Source organism: Canis aureus, chromosome 32 (genome assembly GCF_053574225.1).
Source record: "Canis aureus isolate CA01 chromosome 32, VMU_Caureus_v.1.0, whole genome shotgun sequence".
Taxonomy (NCBI): domain Eukaryota; kingdom Metazoa; phylum Chordata; class Mammalia; order Carnivora; family Canidae; genus Canis; species Canis aureus.
In genome coordinates this window covers 10,268,502-10,295,474 of record NC_135642.1, presented here as the reverse complement: position 1 = coordinate 10,295,474, position 26,973 = coordinate 10,268,502, and the positions used below count along the sequence as shown (strand labels likewise).

Genomic DNA, 26,973 nt, shown 5'->3' with positions numbered 1-26,973 from the left:
GTCCTGTCTCTCTCTTTCTCTCTCTCTCTCTCAATAAAAAATCTTAAAAAAAAAACAAAACAAAAAAAAAGAACATCACTATAAAATATTTATTCCCCAATCCTCCAAATTATGTAATCCTGTCTCTCTATAGATAGATAAATAGATAGATATCTTTTAATAAAGTAATAACATTTTCCTTCAAGAGCAGAGTCCATTTGGAGTAATATTTCACATTTGGGACCATCTTTCAACCTGCCTTCTCTGTGTATGTTTCCATAACATTTGTATTACAGTGAAAGGTAGTTGGAAGGCTGTCATTGAGTATAGTAAAAATGTCTATCACCTCTGAAGATTGTTCCAGCCCTAAGATAAATAACTATCTATAATTCCTGTTTTGCTCACAGAAATATGAACGCTAAGAAAATGGCCAAAATAGTGTTAGATTGATTAAACAAGGAGGCCATCAGACTGAAGTGGTTCTAATGCCTCATAGTACCTGCTGAGGCAAACTAAAACCTAAGCCTGAAATGCCTCAAGGTTAAAAAATCAAAACCAAAGGACAACCACCTACAAATAGCCAACGTGGCTTTTCCAAATAAAGCAAACACTTAAGCTATAGCCAATCAAGTCATTTTCCTGCTTTGCTTCTGCCTCTCTGTAGAGTTTTTCCACTAGCTCTTGTCGGTAAAGCACTCTTAACCACTTCCGGTTTGTCTCTGCCCAATTTGAATTGATTTTTTTGCTCAAATAAATGCTTAGAAACTTAATATGCTTCAATTTACCTTTTATTCTTTTTTAAAAATATTTTATTTATTTATTCATGAGAGACACAAAGGGAGGGGGGTGGCAGAGACACAGGCAGAAGGAGAAGCAGGCTCCATGCAGGGAACCCGAAGTGGGACTCGATTCCAGGTCTCCAGGATCATGCCCTGGGCTGAAGGCGGCGCTAAACCGCTGAGCCACCCAGGGATTCCCCCTTCAATTTACCTTTTAGCAACAGTAATCGTTTTCTTTTAGACATAAACCGTCACTCCAAAAATTAATATAATGATTCTATTGTCATTGGAAATTCCAGGGTATTCCTTTTTTTCCTGGGTATTCCTTGCCTGCTTATCATTAGTATCCCAAAACAGGGAGTTGACCCAAGAGCCTCAGAGTGACTCAGGGAGTACTGATTTTTCACGTTTAGGAAGAGTGTTAAAGTCCTAGTTTCTTATTCCTTCCCACACAACTTCTGCAGTAGCAGCTTGCAATGATACAAACATTTATTACTTAGTTCTCACCCTGTAAGACAGCAGCCCATTTTACAGATGAGGAAATCTCACCCCAAGAAGGCTAAGATATTTGCCCAAGGTCACACAGTTACACACAAATAACCCATAACCACTCTAACAGCCTTCACGTGTAACCTCTAATCCCAGATTTTTTTCCCCCAGCTCTTAAGTATACCAATTGGGGCTGACCTGTGTCTCAACTACCTGAGAAGCTATGGGTGAGGGAGAGGATACAAGGGACCTCCTTGGTAGAGGGAAGTGCCTCAGGATAAAACAGGAGAACATTCTTAAGGTGGTTGGGAATGCTGCTTGGGATCCCTGGGTTGCTCAGCAATTTAGCACCTGCCTTTGGCCCAGGGCGTGATCCTGGAGTCCTGGGATTGAGTCCCACATCGGGCTCCCTGTGTCGGGCAGACCTCTCCCTCTCCCTGTGTCTCTGTCTCTGTGTGTGTATGTGTCATGTCATGAATAAATAAGTAAAATCATAAAAAAATAAATGCTGCTCACCTCTGCCTGTGACTGGCTAATGGCCCTCAGAAAAGGTATTTCATTTTCCTGAACCTTAGTTTCCTGTTCTGTAAAAAGCTGATAATTCCACTTTCATTATGTCCTCATAATGAAATAAGATAATATATGCACAATAGACATAGAGAAACCTTAGCTGTCGTCTGTCCCCACCTCCAATCAAAGGAAAGAAAGTTGAGATTTTTGAACTAACCAAACTGAAAACCAGGTCCCTGAGTAGACTTTCCTAAGGACTGGAAAAACAAAACAAAACAAAACAACAAAACAAAAACCTAAAAATAGATGGCAGTTGTAAACAATACTTTTAAATATACTTTTACTACATTTTTTTTTTTTTTACTTTCTTCCTTCTCCTTTTCTTCCTCCTCCATGTTCTTTTCCCTTCACTTCTCAATACAATACTTTTTGAAAACCTCCAGCTTTGACTCCACTAGGAGGGAAGAGGAGGTTTTAACTGAGGCCAGAAATCTATGGAAAGCAGAGTGCCCTGGGGGACATCCCAGCTGCAAAACAAAAACACAAAAGCTGGCTGAGCTGGGAGATGAATATTCTAGAGGGAGGAAGTGTTGGGGATGAACGAAAATTGCAGATTCCTTCCAGCCTGGGATTGACTTTCCCAAGTTCTACTTTTCTTAGACCGTTGATTTATTTACTGGAAAGTTGCCCTTTGCCTAGGCCATCTTACACTTCACTTTGTATTCCCTTAGACTCATTTCTATTGTTTCAGGCACATGTGGCTCACTTGCCATCCAAATTGCTGGTTAGAATAAGAAAATGCATCTCTTCCTTTAGTTCTATCTTTGCTGCGAAGGGGAGGAAATTGTGCTTTGGGGACAAAGAGCCCTGGGCTAAACTTCAGCTCACTACGTAGACTGGTGAGTTTGGGCAAATCACTAGGCCCTCTAACTTCATTTGTAAAGTGGATGTAGGAATAGTGACAACCAGAGGCACCTGGGTGGCTCAGTTGATAGAGCCGCTAACTCTTGGTTTCAGCTCAGGTCATGATCTCAGGGTCCTGGGATCAAGCCCTGCATTAGGCTATGCTTGAGGATTTTTCTCCCTCAAATAAGTAAATAAATCTTAAAAAGAAGAGTGACAGCCATAGACGTTTGTTTGATTGAGCTAGCACATGTAAAGCACTAGCAGAAGAAGGGAGCCTGAGAAGTATTTATGTACTGAGTACTCAGTTTAATACGAATTCAATAGATGAACTATATGAATGAAATGAAGATATACCATCCGTCAGGGCAAGAGATACAGCAAAAGCCTTACTTCTTTCCAAGAGGTTGAAAAATTTTGATGTTTGAGGTTATGTTTTAGACAAGAAAAGGAAACACAGAAACATGAAAATAAATACAGTGGGATATCCTGAATAGTTGTCATTGTGGTTAAGACATCTTATTTACATAAATGATTTTTGATTGTCTTAATTACCTTAGCAGAGTACCATATTATTTAATAAGTTCAAACAAACAAACAAACACAGGGCTTGGTTCCCATGAAACTAAAACAAGTAATTTGAAACAGAACAATTCCATTTTAAAGACTGAAGGAATACTTAGATTCCTCCCCTTGAATTAGCAACTTTTTAGGTAGATGAGGCTACCTAGCAGGTACATTTTTGCCTCTACGTAACTCTTTATTTTCATTCTAAGTGACTTGTTATTTCATAATATTTAAAATACTAAATACATATTTTATGCATATATCATGTACGAGGCACCCGGGATTGAAAAATGTACAAGCCACTGTTGTAACACTGGAAAATAAAAATAAGATTGCAAATGTCTTGAATGCATGGAAATTGCTACTCAAGTAATGTAGTCCTGCTCACTTGTATTTATTATAAGGCTAGAGTGTGATCAATCTGATCATTCCTTACTGTGTCCTGGTAATGGAAGGAACTCTGCGTCCATATGTATTTTCCAGGTTGTTGGTTTACTAGGTTAGGCGGATATTTATTTTCCAACTTGTGAATGACAGCAAAAATTTATGCCCTAGAGTCAGAAGCTTGGGTGAGCCATTTGCTAGGGCCCTGAAAACCACCTTTCTCTGTCACACAAGCAGTTGTTGTAATCAAATTGGCACTATGCCTAGAGCAGGCTGTGTGACTCAGTGACAGTTGCAATCAGAGCATGGAGTTGGAGACAAAGAAGTCATAGATCAGGAAATCACAGTGACGATGCCCAATTGGGATTGGATGGTTTTATATGAGTGGAGGGGTTTTTTTAGGAATGTTTTTTCTTTTATATCATTCATCAAAGACAAGTTTAATCCTGTTACTTTTGTGTGAGATTTAAACTACTTTTTGTCCTACTAATACTCTATTCGAGTGATTCTGTGCTAAGAGAGAGCCCCAAATATTATAACAACCATTCAGCATTTCCAGTGATTTTAGATCCATGCTTGGTAAGGGCATACATGCCTACTCTTACTTGAATTAGATCCACTTCTTGAAATTACTTTGATTTTAACATCCACCTCAGGCTACATCCAATTCATTCTAGTGAAAATAGAATTAATTTCCAAGAGAAATCTTAAATCAAAAGTTCTCAAATATTTTGAAGTCTACAATGTGTATATTTTATTAAAAAACGATCAAGCACTTAACGTTCATATCTAACTAGTTATTGTAGTTATAAATATATATGGCAAGTGATAATAAAGGTAGTTTTTTAAAAGATTTTTTATTTATTCATTCATGAGAGACAGAGAGAGAGAGAGAGAGAGGGAGAATGAGGAAGAGAGACATAGACAGAAGGAGAAGCAGGCTCTCCATAGGGAGCCCAATGCAGGACCCAGTTCCTGACCCCGGGGATCATACCCTGAGCCAAAGGCACACACTCAACCACTGAACCACCCTGATGTCCCAATAAAGGTACAGATTTGTAACTATTGATTAACTGCAAGGGGAAGGTGTAAAAAATTAGAGAAAAAGTGAATAAGGGTGGGAAGTTGTGGTTATAATACAATTTATTTCTTCTCTTCTACAATACCAGTTATATGGTCAAACAATGTGTAACTACTCTGGTAATCTCAGAGGCATTGTCCTTACCTGGTTGGGAACTGCACTATAGGGTAAGGATGAGCATAACCTGGAGACAGTAACAGAGAGAGGTGCTAGATTCTGAAATAATATCTTCACATAAACTTAAAATATTAAACATGGGAGCAACTACTTCATGCTATACTTGGTGTGCTTCTGGTATGAAAATGCTCTCATAACCCCTTATCATGGCTGTATGGGTCAGACTGAAAAAGCCATTGAACAAGGCCAGGGGAATTGTAATGCAATTTGAGACAGATGTAATTGTGTGAAGATTAGATCATATCACCTCAAAGTGAAGAGATATTACTTGGGGAAAGAATTGGAGTGATCACTGTAATTCAGTTGACCAGGTACTTAAAATGAAGACTTATGTGACTGGATCACTATATCAGGATCTCCCACCCCAAGAACCATATACCATAATAAATTTTATTTTTCATTCCTTCCTCCCAAAGGAATTTGTTTTTGTACTGGTTCATTGTTTGAAGATGGAAATTTTGTATTTTATTAGGAACATACTTGTCTGCATTGAGCAATGTATCAATATCACTTGCAGAAGCACCATTCAATCAATATTTATTGAGCAACTATTATATTCTAGATACTTCTTCTCTAGGTTTTGGAAGACAATGATGAATAAAATGGATAATGATGCCTCTCCCAATAGAACTTATATTTTAGCATGGGTGTTTGACAATAAATACTAAGTCTAATAAGTAAGTAAATTAAATAGTATGGAAAAGTAAAACAGTATAACAGGATATAGGCTGAGAGGATGGGCCTCACTGAGAAGGCAACATGAGCAAAGACTTAAAGGAAGTGAGAGTTAGACTTGTAGCTATCTGTAGAAATGGCATTTCTAGAAAGAGGGAATAATCAGTGCAAAGGTCCTACAGTCCTTATTTTCACATGGCTCATTGTTTACTTAAAGAGTATGGCATGCTACTCACGGAGAGGTTATTTTATTCTACTTTATGGAATTGGAAGAAAGATAAACCTTTTCCCAGCTTTCTATCTGGGATTCATAACCCCTGATGCCTTAAATAATTTTTGGCTTGGAAAGTGATTGTGACCACTCTTGGTCATATTTTATGGAGTTTGCCCGCCTCCTTCCTTCAACATGTATGGCATAGGGAACCAATTTGATTGTGGGGTATTATTTTTTTTTCCTGTTAAAACCTTTTGGGAAGGAACAATCATTGCATACCATCTATATCTATCAACTATAAGATATATGTATTTAAGAATAATTGTCTCCCCAGAAATGTAACTGAACTTGGAAGCATCATAACTACATTAAAAAACGCTGCATAATAAATGATTGATATGGAATACACACACCCCATATACATTTTTTCCTATGTGACATTTTGTTACAAAATTTTGTTTTTTTTTTAAAGATTTTATTTATTCATGAGAGACACACAGAGAGAGGCAGAGACACAGGCACTGGCAGAGGGAGAAGCAGGCTCCATGCAGGGAGCCCGACATGGGACTCAATCCTGGGTCTCCAGGATCATGTCCTGGGCCAAAGGCAGCGCCAAACTGCTGAGCCACCCGGGCTGCCCACAAAACCTATTCTTGGTAGTATTTAAAGTACGTGTGATATGTGATGTATTGGTACTGAAGGTTTATTATTTACTTTAAAGATTTTATTTATTTATTTGAGAGAGAGAGAGAACAAGCCAGGGCGGGAACAGAGGGAGAAGGAGAAGTAGACTTTCCACTGAGCAGGGAGCCTGATGCAGGACTCGATCGCAGGACTCTGGGATCATGACCTGAGCCAAAGGCAGATGCTTAACTAATTGAGCCACCCAAATGCTCTTGTCTTAAGTATTTAATAAGCAATTTCAGATGCAGAAATGCTATTTCATGCCATATAATATTGTGGCATCACTGATATAAGTGAATCAATAATATAAATAATTGATATAAATAATTATACATATGCATGTGTGCTCATGAGCACATACATGTATAAGGAAATAAAAAAGAGACTCATTCCAATTTAGGAAATATAAATAGAAACAAAAGCACACATATCACTTGCCCAGACAGAAAAATGCATTATTAGGCAAACCACAGAGATCATTAACAAATATTTAATGGGCACCTACTCTTGGTGGTCCTGTGGCAAGGGTCCTTGTTCTACTGCAGAACTTGAATTAATTCTGCTTCCATGGGGAACACAATGTAACCACCACTACCACCATCACCACATACTGAGTGCTTGTTACTTATCAGGGAATGTTCTAAGTGCACGTACTTGCATTATTGTATTATCGCAATATTGCATCATTTAACTCTACACAGTAGGTACTATTATTATCAACCAATGAGAAAACAATGGTTTGAAGAAACTAAGAAACTTGTGTAAGACCTCAGAACTAATCCATTCTAGATCAGGGATTTAAAAGCAGGTATTGTTTCTAGGACTTGCAGTCTTAACCACTGTAGTGTGTTGCTTGAAAAGGATCTCAGAAGTAGTGTGAGAAGACTGAAGTTAAATGAGACCCAAGTTTAAATCTTATTTCTGTTTCTTATGTGGCCGTAGACAAGTTATTTAATCTTGGAGACTAAGAGATTAATAGTATGAATACTATCAGCTAATGTATAGTATTTGTAGTGCTACAGTATCTATATCTATAGATATGGAGATCTATAGTACTCCTATTTAATATGATAGATAATAATATTTTCTTTGCCCGAATTATCATAAAATTAGAGATAATGGACGTACCTGTCACATGGTTGCTACTCAATAAATGACTCAATAAATGATAGTTGTGATTTAACTGTTATCTCTGAGTCTAAATAGAGTCGCAGAAAAAAACTAATCCAAACTCAGAGTGCACCTAACTTTTCCTTTTTTTCACTAACCAGAGCTACTGGTGGTGATTTACTTGGTAATTTCTAGAATCAAGTGTAACCATTGCTGGAGGAAAGACCAGGCAATGCATTTGCCTCCGGCATTTTGCACGACTTAGAAAATGAAGACCGTTAATTTAATTTACACCAGAGTTTTGGCACGGTGTAAAGTCTTCCTCTGGAGAAAACAGACAACAAGCTAATGTCCCAAGGAGGGAGAAACAATTAGCTAATTCATGAACTAAGGTTGTAGTTACAGTGTACTCTTTTAGCCAAAGATAGTAATTTGTTAGCTTAAATAACACCAAACCAAGATTACCAATGTTACTAGAGAAAGTGCTCCTTAAGGACAGGTCGAGCCCTACATAATGAAATTGAAATCCAGAAATGTTTGGGATGCTCAAAGATGTTAGGATTTTCACAGATGATTTTGCAATAAAGATAGAATATTAAGCCTGAAACAAGTCATTATCCTGAACAATAGGAGTAGAAACAGACCCTAATTAATGGGTGGGGTTTTTGTTTTTGTTTTTTTTGAGGTGATAATATGATGTCAGAGCTGGAAGGGGTTTCAGAGCTCCTTTATTCACACACACACAAACCGTTTTTGTTTTGTTTTGTTTTTTAGTAGAAACTGAAAACCAGAAAAAGGAAATGCTGGAGCCAGTTCCATACAATACAGTAAAATATTTCTCATCTTGATTCGCTCCTGGGTGAGGTGACCCGGCTTAGTGAGAAGCATAGTTTATAGGGGCTCTTAAAGCCAGGGGCCTTGCTAAATTTAGACTTGGTTCCTGCTTATGTAATTTTCCTTGTGTTTTCAATTATTTATACGAATATATTATTTATATGTCTGGAACTTGTGCTTTTAGCACTCAATAAACAGGAATAATTTATAGGATTATGGAGTGCTTCCTGTCCTTACCTTTCAGAATATGTTCTTTTGCATAGTTAATTAATTGTTATATTAGGTTGTGCACAACTTCCTCTTCCAGCAGTCTTGTGGTGATATTTAACCAGCCAGAGAGAGCTATATTAGAATCCACCTTTATTTTCATACTCAGATTCCAAAAATCCAGGTTAATCATCCTATCAGCCATTTCCCTAACAGGCTATCTACGGGGTTGGGGGGTGGGGGGGCTGAAGGGGGGGGCTCAATGACATGACCCAGCAAATCACGTTCCTTAAGGAGAATCAGACCAGATTGACAGATCAAGCAGACTTCTGTTTTTTTGTAAGATTTTATTTATTTATTCACGAGAGACACAGAGAGAGAGAGAGGCAGAGACACAAGCAGGCTCCACGCAGGGAGCCCGACGTGGGACTCGATCCTAGGTTTCCAGGATCACGCCCTGGGCTGGAGGCAGGCACTAAACCGCTAAGCCACCCAAGGATCCCAAGCTTCTGGTCTTAAAAAGAAGCTGCTTCTGCTTCAGGTTTTTCTTCATTGCCTCCGCTTTTTTTTTTTAATTTTTATTTTATTTTATTTATGATAGGCACACAGTGAGAGAGAGAGAGAGAGAGAGAGAGAGAGAGAGAGGCAGAGACACAGGCAGAGGGAGAAGCAGGCTCCATGCACCGGGAGCCCGACGTGGGATTCGATCCCGGGTCTCCAGGATCGCGCCCTGGGCCAAAGGCAGGCGCCAAACCGCTGCGCCACCCAGGGATCCCTTTTTTTTTTTTTTTAATTGAATTCTTGACATGCTCCTTCCTCTGTCTGCTCTCATCACTTGTTATCCTTTTGCTGCCTTGCATCAACCATGGATACCAATGTCATCCTGGCTTGTGGGCCTGGGTCTGGATTGTCCCAAAGAAAAGAATTCCTGATTTTTTTCCTCTTTCCCTACACTTCCAAGATTCCCTATATCTGATCCCCTTTGTTCTTGGTTCTCACCTTGTCTTGGATTTCTGAGGGTCTTGCCCTGTAACCCACATGACTAAACAACAGCTGCTAGGAAGAACTTATATGGAAAGAGGTTAGGGCTGGGTGAGAGGCCAGTGTGCGGCCTCTGCTTTGCCCCCTTTTCTTCATTACCTCTTCAGCATTTCCAGAGCAAGTGGGAAGAGGTCCTCAGGTGTTTTTTCCAGAGCCTGGAGGGTTACAGCTCTGTAATCAGTTTTTAGGAGAGTAAATGTCAGCTACCTAAACCTTCCCTCTGTGGAAAGGGAGGACAAACTGAGATGGGCTGTCTCCTTTGCTACTGTCTCTCAGAGGCATGATGAGGTCTTCGGCTCTGGCTTAGGCCTTGGACCATGGCCTTTCCTAGCTTTCTTCCATCTCTTTGATGGAGCCACCAGGTAAGCAGCCCACTCTCAGACCATTTAATCTGAAGGCAAGAAGTAACCTTCCCACAGTCATGAGTGTTTATGAGGATAGAGATCAAATATGTCATTGACATGAGAGACTACTGCAATATAAATGAAATAATTCTTAGGAAAAGTGCTATCGAGGGAAATTTCTCATTTCTTTCCTTCTTTCTTTCTTTCTTTCTTTCTTTCTTTCTTTCTTTCTTTCTTTCTTTCTTTTTTTCTTTCTTTCTCTCTTTTTAAAAGATTTATTTATTCATTTTAGGTGGGAGGAGGGGGGGTGAAGGGGGAGGGAGAGAGTTATTTAAGCAGACTCTGGAACCCAAGGAGAAGCTTGATCTCACAACCCATGAGATCATGACCTGAGCCAAAATCAAGATTTGGATGCTCAACTGACCGCCACATCTGGGTACCCCCTCTCTTTTCTAAGCATTGCCAGTAATTTGTTTTCTACCTTGTGACATGAAGCATAGTAGTCAATCATAATACTAGGTGTCCAAATATGTTGAATGAGGGATCAGTGGGTAGATGAATGAGCATCTCACTGAAGATGTGGAACTCTCCAGACCAGAGCCTGTTCACACTGGGAACTTCTTGTAATACTTTGTATACATGTCAGGAGCCCTGACAGCAACTTTAAAACCATAAGGGATGCATCTGGCAAGGTACTTCCTTGTGTGGGACTGACCGGCCATGGCACTGGATGTCTGGAGCCTACACTTGGGGCTATTTGTTCTCTAGCATATTTCATGGATAGATGCCAGAAGGTTCTGGTGCCCTTTGGTGCCAACTAGGTGGCCAGGGAACCCGACCCAGTCCTAACTGATTAGGCCTTGTAGGTGGTAGTTAACTGTGTTAAAGGAGAAGGAGGGACACCTGGGCGGCTCAGTGGTTGAGCATCTGCCTTTGGCCCAGGGCATGATCCTGGAGTCCCGGGATCGAGTCCCACATTGGGCTCCCTGCATGGAGCTTGCTTCCCCCTCTGCCTGTGTCTCTGCCTCTCTCTTTTTCTCTCTGTCTCTCTCTCTCTGTCTCTCATGAATAAATAAAATCTTTAAAAAAAAAAGGAGATTGTTCTGAGAAATATAAATGCCCTGAGGCAAAGAATTTTCATACATTAATCTGACTACAAAATGTGTTTTAGCTCCATATTTAAAACATCTTAAATTTTAAGAGTGATTTATGTTTATCATAAAAGATGCAAAAAGTATGGATGAATAATAGTAAAGCCCGCCACCTGTGTAAAGCCCTAGTCCCACACCTGAGGAAGCTCAGCTGACAGTTTCTTGTTGATCTTTTCAAAAAGTGTTTAATGTACATAGAGGTGTATCAAATGGGCTGAACGAAATGATGGTGAAATCAGAAAAGTTGCTTTATTCTTCGCCTCACATACACCCTTCAAACATGTGCTACAAACCCCCTTGGATGTTATCTTGGGCAGATCCTGTAGCTTCTCCAAACAGGTGTAGAGTTAAAAACAGTCTTTCATTTTCAAATAGATTTAAAAGGTCAATCTGATCAAAGTCACAAGTTGCTTCTGGGGGTGCAGGTGGCTCAGTCAGCTAAGTGTCTGGCTTCGGCTCAGATCAGCATCCCAGAGTCCTAGGATAGAGCCCTGCATCCGGCTCCCTGCTGAGACTGCTTATTCCTCTCCCCTGCTCGTTCTTTCTCTTCAGATCTCTTTCTCACACGTGCTCTATCTCTCTCGGATAAATAAATAAGTTGCTTCTTATATCCAGTTAAAATTTTTCTTTCCTTCCCCTAAGTTTAGACCCGATTCTGGTTCAGAGGCCTCCAAGGAGAAAGAGTATGGGATGTGGCTTTTTACTCCCCTTCACCCTGCTTTTTCACACCCCCCGGGCCCCTTGCTGAACCTTGCTGCCTCCAGCCCTTCCAGGACAGGGCTGCGGAGGCCATATGAGAGGTAAAAGGACAAGGCCTTGCTCAACAGGTGCCGTGTAATCAGACATCTATGACCTCTGGTAGTGGATACCTAAGGCTGGCTGCTTCTTGCGTGGGGTGGTTCTAAGGATTTATTCAGACGCTCTCTCCGCCCGATAAGGGACTCTGCTCTCTGTTCTCTGAACTATTCTCTGTTGTGGAGATGCTCTTAGCCTAGCCTCTCATGACTCTCCAAGCTCTCAGATTCCAGCTTGCTCACGCTGGGAACTCATGCAGTACAGTTCTGTGGCTCCCCTCCTCTCCCAGAATGTTTCTTTGGGGTTATCTTGCCCCAGCAGGCAGGGCTCTGGGGCAAGATCTTTTCAAGATGGCACTAGCCTGGCCACCTTCTAGGGTGATCACTTGGCCTCTGGGAAAACCTGACATTGTTGCCCTACCGAGCCCTAGAAGAATGGCCACTCCCACTGCAGCCCTCTTTCTTTGCTCTGCCCTTACACGTCATTCTAGACAACCATTGGCCTTTAACATTTCCTAGACAAGAGGCAGCCCCCTCATTCTGTTCCCCTGAGTTCTAGGGAACACAGATTAAGCTCACTTAAGGGCTCTCTCAACCACATTCTATGAAAAGAGAGGCATGGAGGGACCTTTTGAACTTTTGCAGATTATCAAGCAATGAGATGGGGGTGAGAGGTTTGGTTTTTTTTTTTTTTCCTCTGTCTGGCAAGACTTTTCCTCTCTCAGGGGGTTTCTTTCTTCTCCCTGTCTTGGCACTTTATTCAGCCTCCCTCCTAAGAAACAAAATCCATGGTACTAAATACTATTAGACCAAAAATGCTTCTCCGAGCTCTCCTTTTCTTTCTCACTCTAACATCCTCTTAGATAGAGATTGAAGGTGGGTGATGAGCTAAGAGTCACAGTATATTTTGTTTATGTTTTTGGAGTTCTGAATGGATAATATAGTATCTCTATTTAGAATATGGGATGGGAATATGTCTCTTATTATTATGAATGTTGAAACCTCAGCCCAGATTCCGATAGAATAGGAAGTCTAACACACACACACACACCACACACACACACACACACACACACAGTTCTAGGTATTGTAGATCTTTTCTTGACCTCAAATGGGAGTGTAACTATGTTTATTGTTATAGAGCTTTTCTTAAGGACATGTCTTAGACTATGGGACCACTGGAGGATTGCATTATATGGCTGTTTCCAGATTTCTGTTATGACAAACGATGCTAGAGTGAAGAGTCTTTGTATCCTTTGAGAGTGTATCTGCAGAAATAAATTCCTAGAAAATGAATCATTTTGAATTCACAAGTAAAATTTTGATAGATGTTGCCATTTGCCAACTTTTATGTTTTCACTCTAACCATTAGAACATAGAATGCCCATTCTCCACACTTCTACTAATCAGGAGGTTTAAGAAGCATTTATGTATTTGTCAGTTTGGATAGGTAAAAAATTTGGCATATTAACATTATTTCAGTTTCTACAGTTTCTTTTTTTTTTTAAGATTGTATTTATTTATTCATAAGAGATAAAGAGAGAGAGGCAGAGACATAGGCAAAGGGAGAAGCAGGCTCCCTGCATGGAGCCCGATGCAGGACTCAATTCCAGGACTGCAGGATGACACCCTGAGCGGAGGGCAGACACTCAACCGCTGGGTCCCCCAGGTGCCCTAGTTTCTACAGTTTTTATTTCTCCAATTATTAGCATGATGGAACGTCTTTCTATACATTTCTTTGTCTTTCAAATCTTATTTCTGAATTGCTTATTTATTTCCTTTGCTCATTTTTGAATTCCTGATCTTCATATTGATTTTTAAAGAGCACCTTCTATGTTAAGGACATTTGCTCTTTTCTGATAAGTGAAATGAAACATTCATTGCTTCTAGTTCTTCTTTGACATGTTGACTTTGTGTGTATCTCTTATTTTTTTCCTGTAAAGAAGTTTTACAATTTTATGTAGGTTTTTCCTTTGTAGCATCAGGAATTTATGACATCTTTGAGAAAGTCTCCAAGTTTCTAAAAATATTCACCCATTTTCTTCTAGTGTTTTTATGCATTTTTTAAAATATTTAATTATTGATCCTTTAGGGTAAAGTGTGAGCCTCATTTTGCATCTAACAAAGCACACTTTTTCCTTTCTGGATTTCTTTAGCTCCTGTTTCTCTTCTTCATCTCACTGAACGAAAATCGAAGTTATACTCAGAGCCCCTCTTCAAACACATAGCTTCTCACATAGTTAAACCCAAAGACAAATAAAACAGGCAAAGCATTTTTTGTTTGTTTGTTTTGTTTTAAATTATGCCACTGCCCACTTTCCAGGATTCTTAGCCTATCTCTTCTAGGCATCAGTCCCTTGCACCCGTATGTATTTTCATGACAGTTCTAATGTATTTTCAAATCCAATGGTGAAAGAGGTAAAATATTTGCTCCTCCCCATTTTTACAGTGGAAGCCAAGAGAGGGGAAGCAAAAGGCCCAAGGTCACAGAGCAATTTAGGGTGTTGAAATGCAAGGTTCTGAGCCATCTAGCCAGTTGCACTAACCATCAGACAACATCACGTACAAAGGACAGGTAGAAAGCATTCTTCTTCTGATTGCATCATGCACCGAATTACATAATCCACAACAAAAACAGCTAAAGGGCATTGGACAGGGTAAAGCTTAGCCCATTAAAATGCACAGATGTTTCAGTGAATTGGGGAAATGGCCTGCTCGTAGAGATCATATATAATATTTGACAATGTGAGTCAGACTTGGGCATCATTCAAGATTAATTTTGTGCCCTTAATGAAATAGCTGATTGTTTTGACTTGTTCTTCTCTGCTTGTTCCGAGTTGCCTGACAGTGTGTTACAGAGACAGTTTTGCTGTTCTGAAGCTCTGTTCTCAAACGCTGAATTATGGAGTCCATTTACAAGTTCAGAAGATCTGTTTGGAGAGGCAGGAATCCAGTAAAGCTTCTAATTTTTCCATGATGATTGATGGATTTGGAGCACTCTTAAGGGGCGGCTGTATAATGCTAAGTGTTTAGCATGTGCCAGCTTTGTCACCTTATGTGAACCCTGTAACCACCTTTTATTCCAACCTCATCGTCTCAGGCTGCCTCTGAGGGAAGGAGAATTTCTGACTTTGGATGTTGGAAGAGACCAGAGGGAGGGTGGGCAGGGGCGATGAGGAGGCACTAAAGAAAACTTGTCTGTGTCTTAATTACCTGGCAGCTTCCCTTGCTTTAGTCTCAGAGGTCATTGGATTTCTCCCAGAAAAGTTGTTTTGTAAAGGGTGTGTGGAGTAGTGTAGGCCCTCTGGTGAATAAGATACTCCTTCCCAGCAACAGGATATGAGAGAGTTCAGCACCAGGAAGATCCCCGTGTCCAAAATGGTGGGGAGAAGTCGGAAATGGTCTCTGTCTGACCAGCTGCTATTTTCTCTAAAATCAAGTGGTTCTGGGGATTGGCTCCCGCACCTCATAATACTGGGAGACTGTGTTTAATCCTAGGTGCCTGAAGTTCTTCAGTTAGTCTGTGGTTTATGTGGTCAATGCTGACAGCACCAGCTAAGTTGGAGTTACAGGCAGTGATTTGCTTGTCACAGAAATGGTTCATTCCTTGATGTACTTTCAAGCACTATGTCCTATGAATCCTGTTGGCAAGAAAACTATCCTCCACCCTAGCACTTAGTTAATAAATATGGCTTGAAAAGCAGCCAAAAATGCATATGTTTTCTGTGCTGTTAGATTTCTTCATGAAAGGGAAAAGCTCTTCTGAATGTGATGCACAAAAGATTCTATTAATTAGGAGAAATTTGAATGTCTCCCTATAGAATAAAACAAAAATAGTAGCCTACATCACTATTCTATCAGTTCCTTTGTTGGATAAAGTTTATTGCTCTTGCTTTTAGCGGAGGGATTGCCTCTCTGAGCCCTCAGTTGTCTTTCTTATCCGTGCACTGTGCACACACAACTATTCATTAATGTCAACAAGACTTATGAGAGCATATCCGGTGGGGTGGAGGCAAGGGGACTAGATCCCAAAGTCAACATCTTCGCAATACATTCCAAGATGAAAATGATCAGAGTCCCATTACTCTTCAATGACTACAGAAAACAAAATAGAGCATTGAGGACACAGGTTAAAGATGGTGCAGAAGACTTTCATTTTCTCCCCCTGAATTGTGTCATATATATGCCAGACTCTAAAGCATTCCAAGCCAAACTTTTCTCAAGGTATTGTAGGATAGGGTCATGAGAGATCACTTGGAAGTAGAAATTCTCAAAAGAAATGTAAGCTTCCAGGAAGCTGAAGGAGCAAAGAGCAGCCACTCAGGCAGGAACCAGGTGCTAAAGATTCTGAAGCACACATGAGGGAGTAAAATCAGCTAAGGAGATGTGTGTATTGAATGAAGGTACCAGGGAGGGGTCTTTGTGTCTCAAGGAGACAGAGTTATTTCTTAGCTACTTTCTGCCTTGATGAGTTTGTAGTTATACTGAGGAGGGCTCCTAAGAAAACCTTGTCCCAACTCTAAGAACAATGCCTTCGGTACACTCCTTTCCTCCTTTGTTCACTCCACTGTAAATTTTGCATGCCCTTGAAGATTGACACTACACCTTTCTCTACTCTGAGCCCTATGTGGCTGATGTCTGTGGACTAAATCACCTGGGCTCCCTTGCCTCTGGCTTCTATTTGGGTTTGGCTGACAGGAGGGACTGGCAGGAAGTCAGAGGGAGGCAGGAGAGAGAGGTGGATTTGCTTATTCCCCAGTGCCCTTCCTGCCAGGCCTCAGGTTATTAGTGGCTGTGTTCTTCTAGAAAAGGTCACAGCTCCTGTTGAGAGACCCTTTCCTGCCATGCAGGTCTCACTGGGATTCAGCAACCACTTCCTCCCAAGGCCATTCGGGCCTAGGGTTGCTGGTGGTATCCCTCTCTCACTAGCCCAGGGATGTTTCACCATCCTTTGTCAATCTTCCTTACCCGTAATTATTGTCTTACATACCCATTGAGTGGGCCATCTGTTTTCTGCTAGAACAATGACATGTACATCTATCCATATCAGCAAGGCTGCTTAGAATAGGGAGCAAGTGGCCAGCCCTTGACCTACATCCAACAGTCATACTCTGTAGGAACTGTGGATCCCTGGTAGTTGTTCTACCTTTGGAGATGTTGTTCTCAAGCCCACATTTTTAAGTTGTCACTTTGTGCCATGCTGTGCTTCTATCCTCTGGCCATGTTAGCTGTTAAGTGGCAGTCATGGCCTCTCTGCTCTCTCTCTCGCTTTTGATGATCTAAGTGTTTCCTACAGGGCAGGTACTGTGCTGAGCTCTTTATCTATTTTATTTAATTTTCACAATAAATCATTACTACCTTTATCCTCATTTTGCAAACGAGGAAACTAAAGCTCAGAAAAAGTTGCTAAAGATCACACAGCTGGGAACTGTAGGGATTCAAATCCTGTTCTGCTCTAAACTACCAAACTGTTGGGCAGCCAAACTGTGGCTCAGCAGTTTAGCGCCGCCTTCAGTCCAGGGCCTGATCCTGGAGACCTAAGATTGAGTCCCGTGTTGCGCTCCCTGCATGGAGCCTGCTTCTCCCTCTGCCCGTGTTTCTCATGAATAAATAAATAAAATCTTAAAAAAAACAAAAACAAAAACTACCAAACTATGTACTAGCTGATCCTCCGGCTTGGTTCTCAGAGCCCAGTGTAATTGCATGCCACGTTTCTATATATACTGGTGCTTCTTCAGTGTTTTCTAAACCATGGAGACATCCTAGCTGTTCAGATTTCTCACTGGGCTTCTAGTCCTGGCCCATTTTCTGCTCCTCCCAATCTAGAACTTGATCTCTGTTTTAGTCTGCTAGGGCTGCCATAACAAAATGCAACAGACTGCATGACTTAAACAACAGAAACTTATTTTTCATAGAAGTCTAAGATCAAAGTGTTAGCATGATAGGTTTCATTCTGAGTTCTTCTCTGTTGGCTTGTAGGTGGTCACCATCTTGCTGTGTGTTCACATGACCTCTTCTTTATAGACACGAAGAGAAAAAGTGAGCTCTGTTGCTTGTTCTTCTTATAAGGACACAAATTCTATAGAATTAGAATGACCGTACATAAACTCTGTTACCTCTCTAAAGCCACATATACAAATATAATTACATCGTGGCAGTTTGAGCTTCAATATATGAATATGGGGGTGGCAGCAGAGACATAATTTAGATCATTACAGTCTCTCTTCCTGGGAACCTAGACTTATCATTGATTCCTGACCCGTAATGTCAAAAACAAAAATCAGACCGTCTTTGGTAGGAAAAAATTCCCTATCTCTCATACCTAGAAGGAAATAAATCTTCCCAAATTTTTATAAATGAGCATAAATATTTTTTTAAATGCCAAGATTTGGGAATATCACTTAAATCAAACTCAGTTTAAACTATATACATATGAGGACTTTGACAGAATATTTATAGTTAGAACATCATATCCTAACTTCAGGCAGAGGAGCAGCATTACATCATCTTGATAAGATGTGATCTGTACCATACTTAACCATTCTGTGTTGATTTTATATGCTCCTGAAGAATCTAGGGTTTACTTCTACAGTGTGAGAAGGGTGTGGGGACAAGAGCTGATAGTCATGGATAAAATGGATTGGAGGTGCTTGATTAGGGAACCGAAGAAAGGAAAACTGTGATGGTGGAGAGACAGAGGTAGATGAAATGTTTTGTCCTTTGAAAAACATTTTTTTGTGGTAAATCATATGATGTAAAGTTTGGTCATATAATCAGTTTACCCCCCCTTTCCCTAATCTTTTACCATTCCATTCCATTCCATTAAATCTGGCCAGCTGTTTTGTTTCTGCTGAGTTCTACCTCTATAGAAGTCAGTCAGATTTTATATAAATATAAAATATATACATTTTAATTCAGCATGTATAGTTATAGGATGTGTGTCAACACAGTTAAATCTTTGTGTTTTGTTTTATTACAATATACACTACAGAAAGGAAATCTAGTTTACACTTGTGGTACTGGCCATTGAAGGGGGGGCCACATCTAAGAGTATGCAGTCCAGACGTTTGTTTCTCCAAAGTCCTGCATATATTTTTAAACTGAGAGGTTAATAGAAAGAAGGAAAAAACTGGGGGTCCCTGGACAGTTACAGGTCTAGGGCAGCTGGCTTCTGAGATAAAGGAGACAAAAGTCCTTCCTGAGACACATAAATAAGATGTGTCCTAATTTTACTAGTGTGGATTATCCTGATCTGTTAGGACTCTGATTTTTTCAGAAAGCAGAGTCCACAGTCTCCCTCATTAGGCCCATTTAGTTTATACTTCTCTCAATCACACAGATCTCTAGAAGTTCAATCACCGATGCTAAGTCTAAGCCATTGTGTCTTGTTCCATCAAAAATGAAGCTAAAAATCAGCTAGTCTGCATAATGACTCTTATTCCTGAAAATGTTCTCTTCACTTTTTAAATATGTTGCCCCTCTTCAAGCTATACAAAGACAAGGGAAAAAAAGAAAACAAAACATGGGTGTGGCATTAGATCGAATGTCCTTAGAAAGTCCTTTTTAAAAAAAAAATATTTTATTTATTTATTCATGAAAGACACACAGAGAGAGAGAGGCAGAGACACAAGCAGAGGGAGAAGCAGGCTCCATGCAGGGAGCCAGACGTGGGACTTGATTCCAGGTCTCCAGGATCACACCCCGGGCTGAAGGCAGCACTAAACTGCTGCCACCCGGGCTGCCCTAGAAAGCCCTTTATTCCCTCCAAATTCTCTGACTTTCACCTTTTGCTTACTTTCTTGAATAAGGGGATACATGGACCCAACATCAGAGCATGTTATTTTTTTTTTTTCTCATGAGCAGAAGGGAAGGGTTTTGCAAATTAAAAAAAATAAAATGCTAACGCCATGGGGAAATCATGGCTTATCATCAGTGTAGCCAGTGTGGTTAAACTGTAATACAAAACTCCTATTTCTTCACATAAGCACCAAAGCATCACACGGAAGCTACTTACATGAGATATCCTTTTTATCTTTCTTTTATTTTTTAAAATATAAGAGTGTGGGAAAAGACTTTCAGCCCTTAGATATTGGCCTTTATAACTTCCTTGTTGAAATTGTGAAATTTCGAAGTTAATGTTTCCCTCGGGGAATTTCCTTGACAAACTAAACAGTTCTTGCCTTATTCTTCCAATGTGGGACACTGTCAAGAGGGGAGGTCTCTCAGCCACACCTTTTTACAGAACATCTCATCATTCCACTCTGGAATGTGCCACCTACAGGGTCTGTGGAGGTGGGAATCCTGGGGACCACAAAACCCATTGTGCCTCTTCTGAAACTGTTTGGTCTGTTCAGAAACTGTCTAGATTGAGCTGGTGTCCCAACGGAGATGCCATGATCTATGGGAGCAAGTACATTTGGGAGTAGATCCCACGAATATTTGGATTAAGCAATTTGTTCTTCAAAACCCAGAAGGATCAAAACCTCACTTATTTATTTGTACCAATAGGTACTTGCAATGGTTAATTTTATGTGTCAACTTGATGAGGCCATGGTACCCAGGTATTTGCTTGAACATCATTCTAGATGATACTGTGAAGGTGGTTTTTTTTTTTTTTTTTTTTTTTTTTAGATGACATCAACATTTAAGCCGTAGATGTTGACTAAAGCAGATCACCCTTCTTAACATCTAATCAGTTGAAGGTCTCAATAGAAAAAAGATTGACCTCTACCAAAGAAGAAGAAATTCTGCCAACAGTCTGCCTTTGGACTCAAACAGCAATTTGTCCCTGGGACTCTACTCTGTCAGCATTCCCTGCAGATTTTGGATATGCCAAGCTTCTATAATCATATGAGCCAAGTCCTTAAAGACGTCTCTCTCTCTCTCTCTCTCTCTCATATATGTGTGTGTGTGTGTGTGTGTGTGTGTGTACAGTTTTATTTATACACACACATCCTATCAGTTTTGTCTTTCTGAAGAATCCTAATATGGGAGTATACATACTATAAAACTTAACACATTTTTGTGGAAGAGAGTGATTTGTATTATGCTTTGATAAATTTATGATACTGTTCTTTTCAGGCTGTGGTTCCCCGTGAGGCTGATATGAAATATTCAGTCATAGGAGACACTGCAGGTATAGTGATTTACTCTACAACTTGACTTTCTAAAACTGTTATGTTATACTTATGCTTAAAATTCTTTACTGCTCTCAAGATAAAGGTCAAAATGATTATGTGGCCTATGAGTAGTGTGATCATATAGTTATCCAAAGAGGAACAGTTTTGAGAATTAAAGAGAGTGAGATTAATAGGATCACACAGTATCTACAAGACCTTGTTCTGGCTCCTACCTCCTCTCTTCTACTTCCGAGTTCCACACCATTCACCCTGCTTGGGCACCATGCTTCTTCCTGTCATAAGGCCTGTGTACCTGCTGATCTTTCTGCCTGAATACAACCCCTGCCAAGTACCCATAACTCTGCCTTGCTAATGCTTCCTCCTCTTTTAGATCAGCTCAACATCATTCACTTATGGACTCTTCCTTGGTTCCCTGAATGAAGTTGACATGATCTCAAAGCACCATGTACCTTACTTTTGTCGCACTTCCCATTTTGTGACTACCTTTTCATTTTTATTTATTCATTTATTTTTATTTAGGTCATTATTGGATTCAAGTTTGTCTACCCAACTGGCTGTAGATATCATCAGGACAGGGCTTTTATCTGTAGTTCCAATGCTTATGTGCTTGGCACACAGTAAATGTGCCACCCTAAATGTTTCTTGAATAAATAAATGAGTGAATCCTAACCACTTGAACCGCATATGAATGGTTATTTTCACAGGTTATAGTTGAATTGGCTTCATTAAACACTCTTGGTCATACAGTGGTAAAATTAAGTCTGTAGACTCAGAGCCCATGCACTTTCCACTACACCAATCTGCCTTTCTCGGCAGCCTGCAGAAACCAAAGGCAGAATGACTTAAGGAAAACATTTCAATCTGTGGTCTTCCCTTTCTGCTTCATCTCTAAAAACATGTCCCAATTCATGATACTACTAAGAGAAATGAGAAATCTATGTGTGTGGTTTAGAGAGGAACCAAACCTAGAGTATTTGTCTGGCAATCGTGTACTTATTATGTCTGAATAATCAAGCATTGTAGTGAAGCATATCACTCACTTGAAGGTGAGAATAAACATAGGAAAATTTTTCTTTTGTACCAGATTTTAGAAGGTGAAAAACTCACATAAAGGAGAGAATCAAACATAATGTATAACACCTTCACATTTCATAAAAATAGAGATTGAAAATCACATCTCAAATTTTTATACAATTCAAAGGTATTTTAGATATGATTCCAAATGATCAAAGCAACTGATTTTAATTGATTCCTAAATAACAATACTAAACCTGTCCTGATTGTCAGGTAGGTAATCCCATTTCATTTTAGAAACACAACAGTTTAAGAGTTGTGCAATCTTCCTTGGGTATCATGTACTGAGCAGACAGCTCAGACAGGGAAACTTGCATAAATCTAATCAAAATGGCCTTACAAGGCTGTCTCCTGAATTTCAGACCCACAGGGCAGTTTCACAGCCGAGTCTGAAAGACTTGAAAAAACAGGGTTGAATTGGAAGTGCTGACACAAGCCCAGCAGAGAGAATGGCCTCACTTTATTGCTACAACAATCTGAGCAAAAATGAATAATTTGGGGGGTGTGCATTAATCTTCAAGCTGCTTCTACGTGACTTGAGAATATGCCACCGAAACCAACATAACTCGGCCATGTAAATTGTGTGTACATTCCTACTGAATAGGGCCCTTGATCACATTCCTGACAATTATGCTGTTCTCAAAAAGATCTGAACTAAGTCCTAACATGTTAAGAATGCTCAGGGGAAAAAAACAACAGTGGAGAATTTTGCTTCTCTGTTACAAAAATAGAAGAAGGAGGGGCTTATGGCAATAGCAAATTAAGACTTTTTCAAGAAACTGTGCCTGACATGAAGTAAGCTGATCAACAAGTTATTCTTAGGTGAGCTTAGGGCTAACATGATGGCAAAGAACGACAGGTACTATAGGAAAAATTATTTTGGTAATACTCATGCTTCCACAGGACTTGGTATTTCTCTCGAAGCATTTATCTCACCCTGGGCTAATAGCAGACATTTGCATTTTTGCTTTGCTTTTCCATGTCTGCACTCCTGCCCCCAACTCTTAGACTTGAGTTGCTAAAGGACAACTTTTAATCCCATAAAGCACTCAGTAAACTGCCGTGAACATAGCAAATGCAAAATATTCATTAGCTGAGTTCAATACTACTTAGTAACTGGTGACCTGTACGAGATGAAATATGGGCAGAGGAAATATATCCTGGCAGATAACATAATGACAGTTCTTGAATTTTATAGAGCCACCTAGACCTGAGATTGTTTGCGTGTTTTATTATTAGCCTCTTGAACACTAGAGCTCGTAACCTAGACCAGGTCACCTGTCAAACCCAATTGGCGGCATTGTTTTTTCCTTTGAAGGAGCATTGAGAGCTTGGAGTTAACAATACCATCACCATCACACAGCCTCTACTGTTCGGGCAAATAAAGATTTGAATCCCAGTTTTGCCAGTTCCTGACTGTGTGACCTTGGGCAAATTTCTTAATCTCTCAAAGGGAAATGGTCTAGACGAATTCCAAATTTCTATGGCCAGAGGGTGTTTCATGTGCTTGCAGCATGAGTTTGTGTGGGTGAGCTGGGTTCATTTAAAGGCAACAGGACAGGACCGATTGGAAGCTATAATCCACAGCAGGGAATCTCGAGAAGAATGGGGTTTGGAGACTCGTCTATGACTTGGGCATTATCTGCTCTTCTAATTTTATCTGGAGAAGTAGGGTAATAATGACTAGCAATCAGCCACTGTGTCTGGATTTGGAAATTGCTTCTTGTACATTGAAAGTGTATGGCAATTCTGCACATATACCATATATAATCCTGAACCTCTGCTATGGAGGCTGCTGCCAGGAATCCCAGTATTATCTCCATACCATTGAACTGTAAAAGAATTCTGGAAACCCCCAGATGTTACTTCTGTTGCATTGACCCATCATAGGAAGCTACCATGCTGTGTGAACTTTTCAGCTTTTTAGGATTGGGAAAATGGTCTGACATTTCTGAGAAGTTCCTGTGAATCATTCTAAAAATTCCAGGTTGCAGGTTAGCTGTTGGCACCTCACAGTGCTAATGCTTTTAAGCACTAGCCTACGCAGTTTGACACTCGGTATACATTTATGCGGTTGATGAAGTGTCACCAGTGGTACAGTTACGGGGGCTGCTCCTGGGAAGACATTATTCTTATTTTAGAGTTTAAAAAGGACACCTTGAAGGGAAGCTTCTTGCCCAAGGCCATGTAGCAGGAATGCAGTAGAGGCCGTAGTCTCAGGATTTTAAGTCCTATTGATTTGATGTCCCTGAAAACTCTTCTCAGGACTGGAAAGGCTGCAGCGTGGCACAACCTTCCCGTGGTCCCTCTCTCTGAAATGGGTTGCATCATCTGATTCTCTGAAAGTAAGTTTCCTTTAAAAAAAAAAAAAATTAGTGGGAACTTTTATTACAAAGAGTGCAGCATGTTAACAACACTGTGTGATTCAGTGAATCATTTCAGAGACTACTTACATCACAGGGATTTCCCTCAGGCCATGCCAGTCATGGGATAGAGCAGGGATGTCCTACTGTAGCAAATCAATTTTTCTGCTCCCCTTACCCGTGCCCTGTGGGAACTTCGAACTCAGTCCAGTCCTTCACTCTGCTCAGAAGGGGAGGGGAATCCTTGAGGTGAGGGGTGAGTATCTTAGGAAGTGCAGTCTTTCCTACACACTTCATCTCTGGGTCTGGTAATGCCAGCATTTCCTGACCTGACCGCAGAGCCATGTGCCTGTCTTGTCTGCTCTGTCTTGGATGCCTCAACATTCCACCTGTCAATCATTCCGCCTTCTCTTCTTTATTTCCAGCAGATGTGACCATCTTCCCTATTACAGAAAGTGAAGAGGATGACTGACCCCATGTACAAGAATCTGTCAGGGATTCTTTTCTTGCATCCCATGTCAGCCAGTCCCCTGTAGCTCTCCTCTTTTAGGAGTGAGGACCCTAAGAACCATGCTTGTCTGTCCTCCTTTCTTCCCTTCAGGACAGTGTCAAGACCTCTTCTTCTAGCAACTATTTCTTCCCACCTCTACTAGTGGATTCCTTTCAAAATAGAACAACTAAGGTTTTTTTTGGGGGGGGGGGCGGTTGGTGGGAAGGATGGGACAGGTGGCTTTAGTTACACTTGCTTGAAAGGATAGCAGTATATGAAACAAGGAAATTATCCAGATATATTTGAAACTTTAGTTTTAGTTCCCTATGAGGTTTTTGCTATGCTTCAATTAATAGACTTGATTTTTTTAGAAAAGTTTTGAGTTTACAGAAAATTGGGCAGATAGTACAGAGAGTTCCCATATACACCCTCTTCCCACTCTATGAGGTTTTAGGCACTTAGTTTTGGAACTCATGAACTGCTTGAAGAAGAAATGCCATCTTGCAAGTAAGCACCACATTTCTAACATGCTGAACCACTGAGAGACATGCAGAGAAATGAATAAAATCAGTATTTTAAGTAGATCACTTATTGTCTTGACCTACAGGCTATTTGTAAAGGCAAATTACTAAAATATACTAATTACACAGCATTTTTAGTTATTCAGATAAGAAGTACAAATAGTGAAGTTTTTTTTTTTTTAAGTTTAAAAGAGGCACAATACAATTGGGTATTATTCTAACAATAACTAGAATTTTCTTATTGCTTATCTCCTTTTTCAGTTGCTTCTGTTCTGGGTTCCCATTCTAGTCAAGCCCATTTGTCCAGAACCACAAATTGGTTCTTAAAAGCTACCTGTGGTTGAAGTATGGGAGCAGAGTGGGTGCTCTATTAACTGTGTGTGGTTTCATCTTTCTGCAGCTAAATCCCCAAAGCCTTTAAAAGGGCAGGGAGTTCGAAGTCTTCTCTAATGATCTACTAATGGTTGAAAAAGCTTGTTGAAAAGGTTGTAAATATTTGTTGATTGATTGTCAATAGAGAAAAAGGCTTTTACTCCTCCATGGCAGCTGAGCTGAGCCGAGAGAGTGAGGGAGGAAGCTTTTACACACCCATTTGAATTCAGCTTTTTTATTTCTCTGCTTTGAGGTCCTAGACATGGATTTTTTAAAAAAGATTTTATTTATTCATGAGAGACACAGAGAAAGAGGCAGAGACATAGGCAGGGGGAGAAGCAGGCTTCATGCAGGGAGTCCATGTGGGACTCCATCCCGGGACCCTGGGGTCACACCCCGAGCCGAAGGCAAGGCAGAGGCTCAACCGCTGAGCCACCCAGGCGTCCCCCTAGGCATGCATTTTGACCATAGACCTTTTCTTTCACCTTCAAAAAGAAAAATTAGAAAAAAACCCCCACATTTTTCCTAGGTTTCATTTTATAACACAGGGAAAATGTACAAATCGTGTCACCAAGTTGGACAAGGCTAAGCACAGCTCCTCATGAATAAGAACGAACTTTTTAGTTTCAATCCACTGAAGGGAGATGGAGTAGGTGGAGTAGGCAGCTGCTGATGTCGTGAGATGTGAACATTACCAAGACTTGCCTGCACAAAAATATCTTTCCCCTGGGTCTATCCTAGTTACTGAAAGGCAGCCAGCTATTGGAACCGCTCTTCTGGATAGAGACACTGTCTCCATTACGTGCCATTAAACACACCTCTATTCCTCAGGAAAGGTAAATGTTCTACATTAGAAAAGACTTAAAATGTGTGTGTGTGTGTGTGTGTGTGTGTGTGTGTGTGTGTGTGGACTTTTTATTCTGAGATCATTGTAGATTCACATTCAGCCAGAAGCAGTGATACAGAGAGATCCCCTCTACACTTCACCCAGTGTCCCCACTTTGCGTAGTGACAATAGCACAACCAGGAAACTGACATCCATACAATATGCAGACCTTATTCGGATTTCTCCAGTTTCACATGCCCTTAT

The 26,973-nt window shown here is 40.4% G+C and overlaps 1 long non-coding RNA gene across 1 annotated transcript in view; it reads left to right on the top strand.

Annotated features, from left to right (window-relative positions):
- The window catches only part of LOC144302973 (uncharacterized), a 48,908-nt gene extending 22,187 nt beyond the window's left edge, over positions 1–26,721 (top strand). The window contains exons 2-4 of the long non-coding RNA XR_013370010.1: positions 21,005–21,059; positions 24,403–24,482; positions 26,625–26,721. This is a non-coding gene — a long non-coding RNA (uncharacterized LOC144302973). The remainder of the gene's footprint in view (positions 1–21,004; positions 21,060–24,402; positions 24,483–26,624) is intronic.
- The last annotated feature ends 252 nt before the right edge of the window (positions 26,722–26,973 follow it).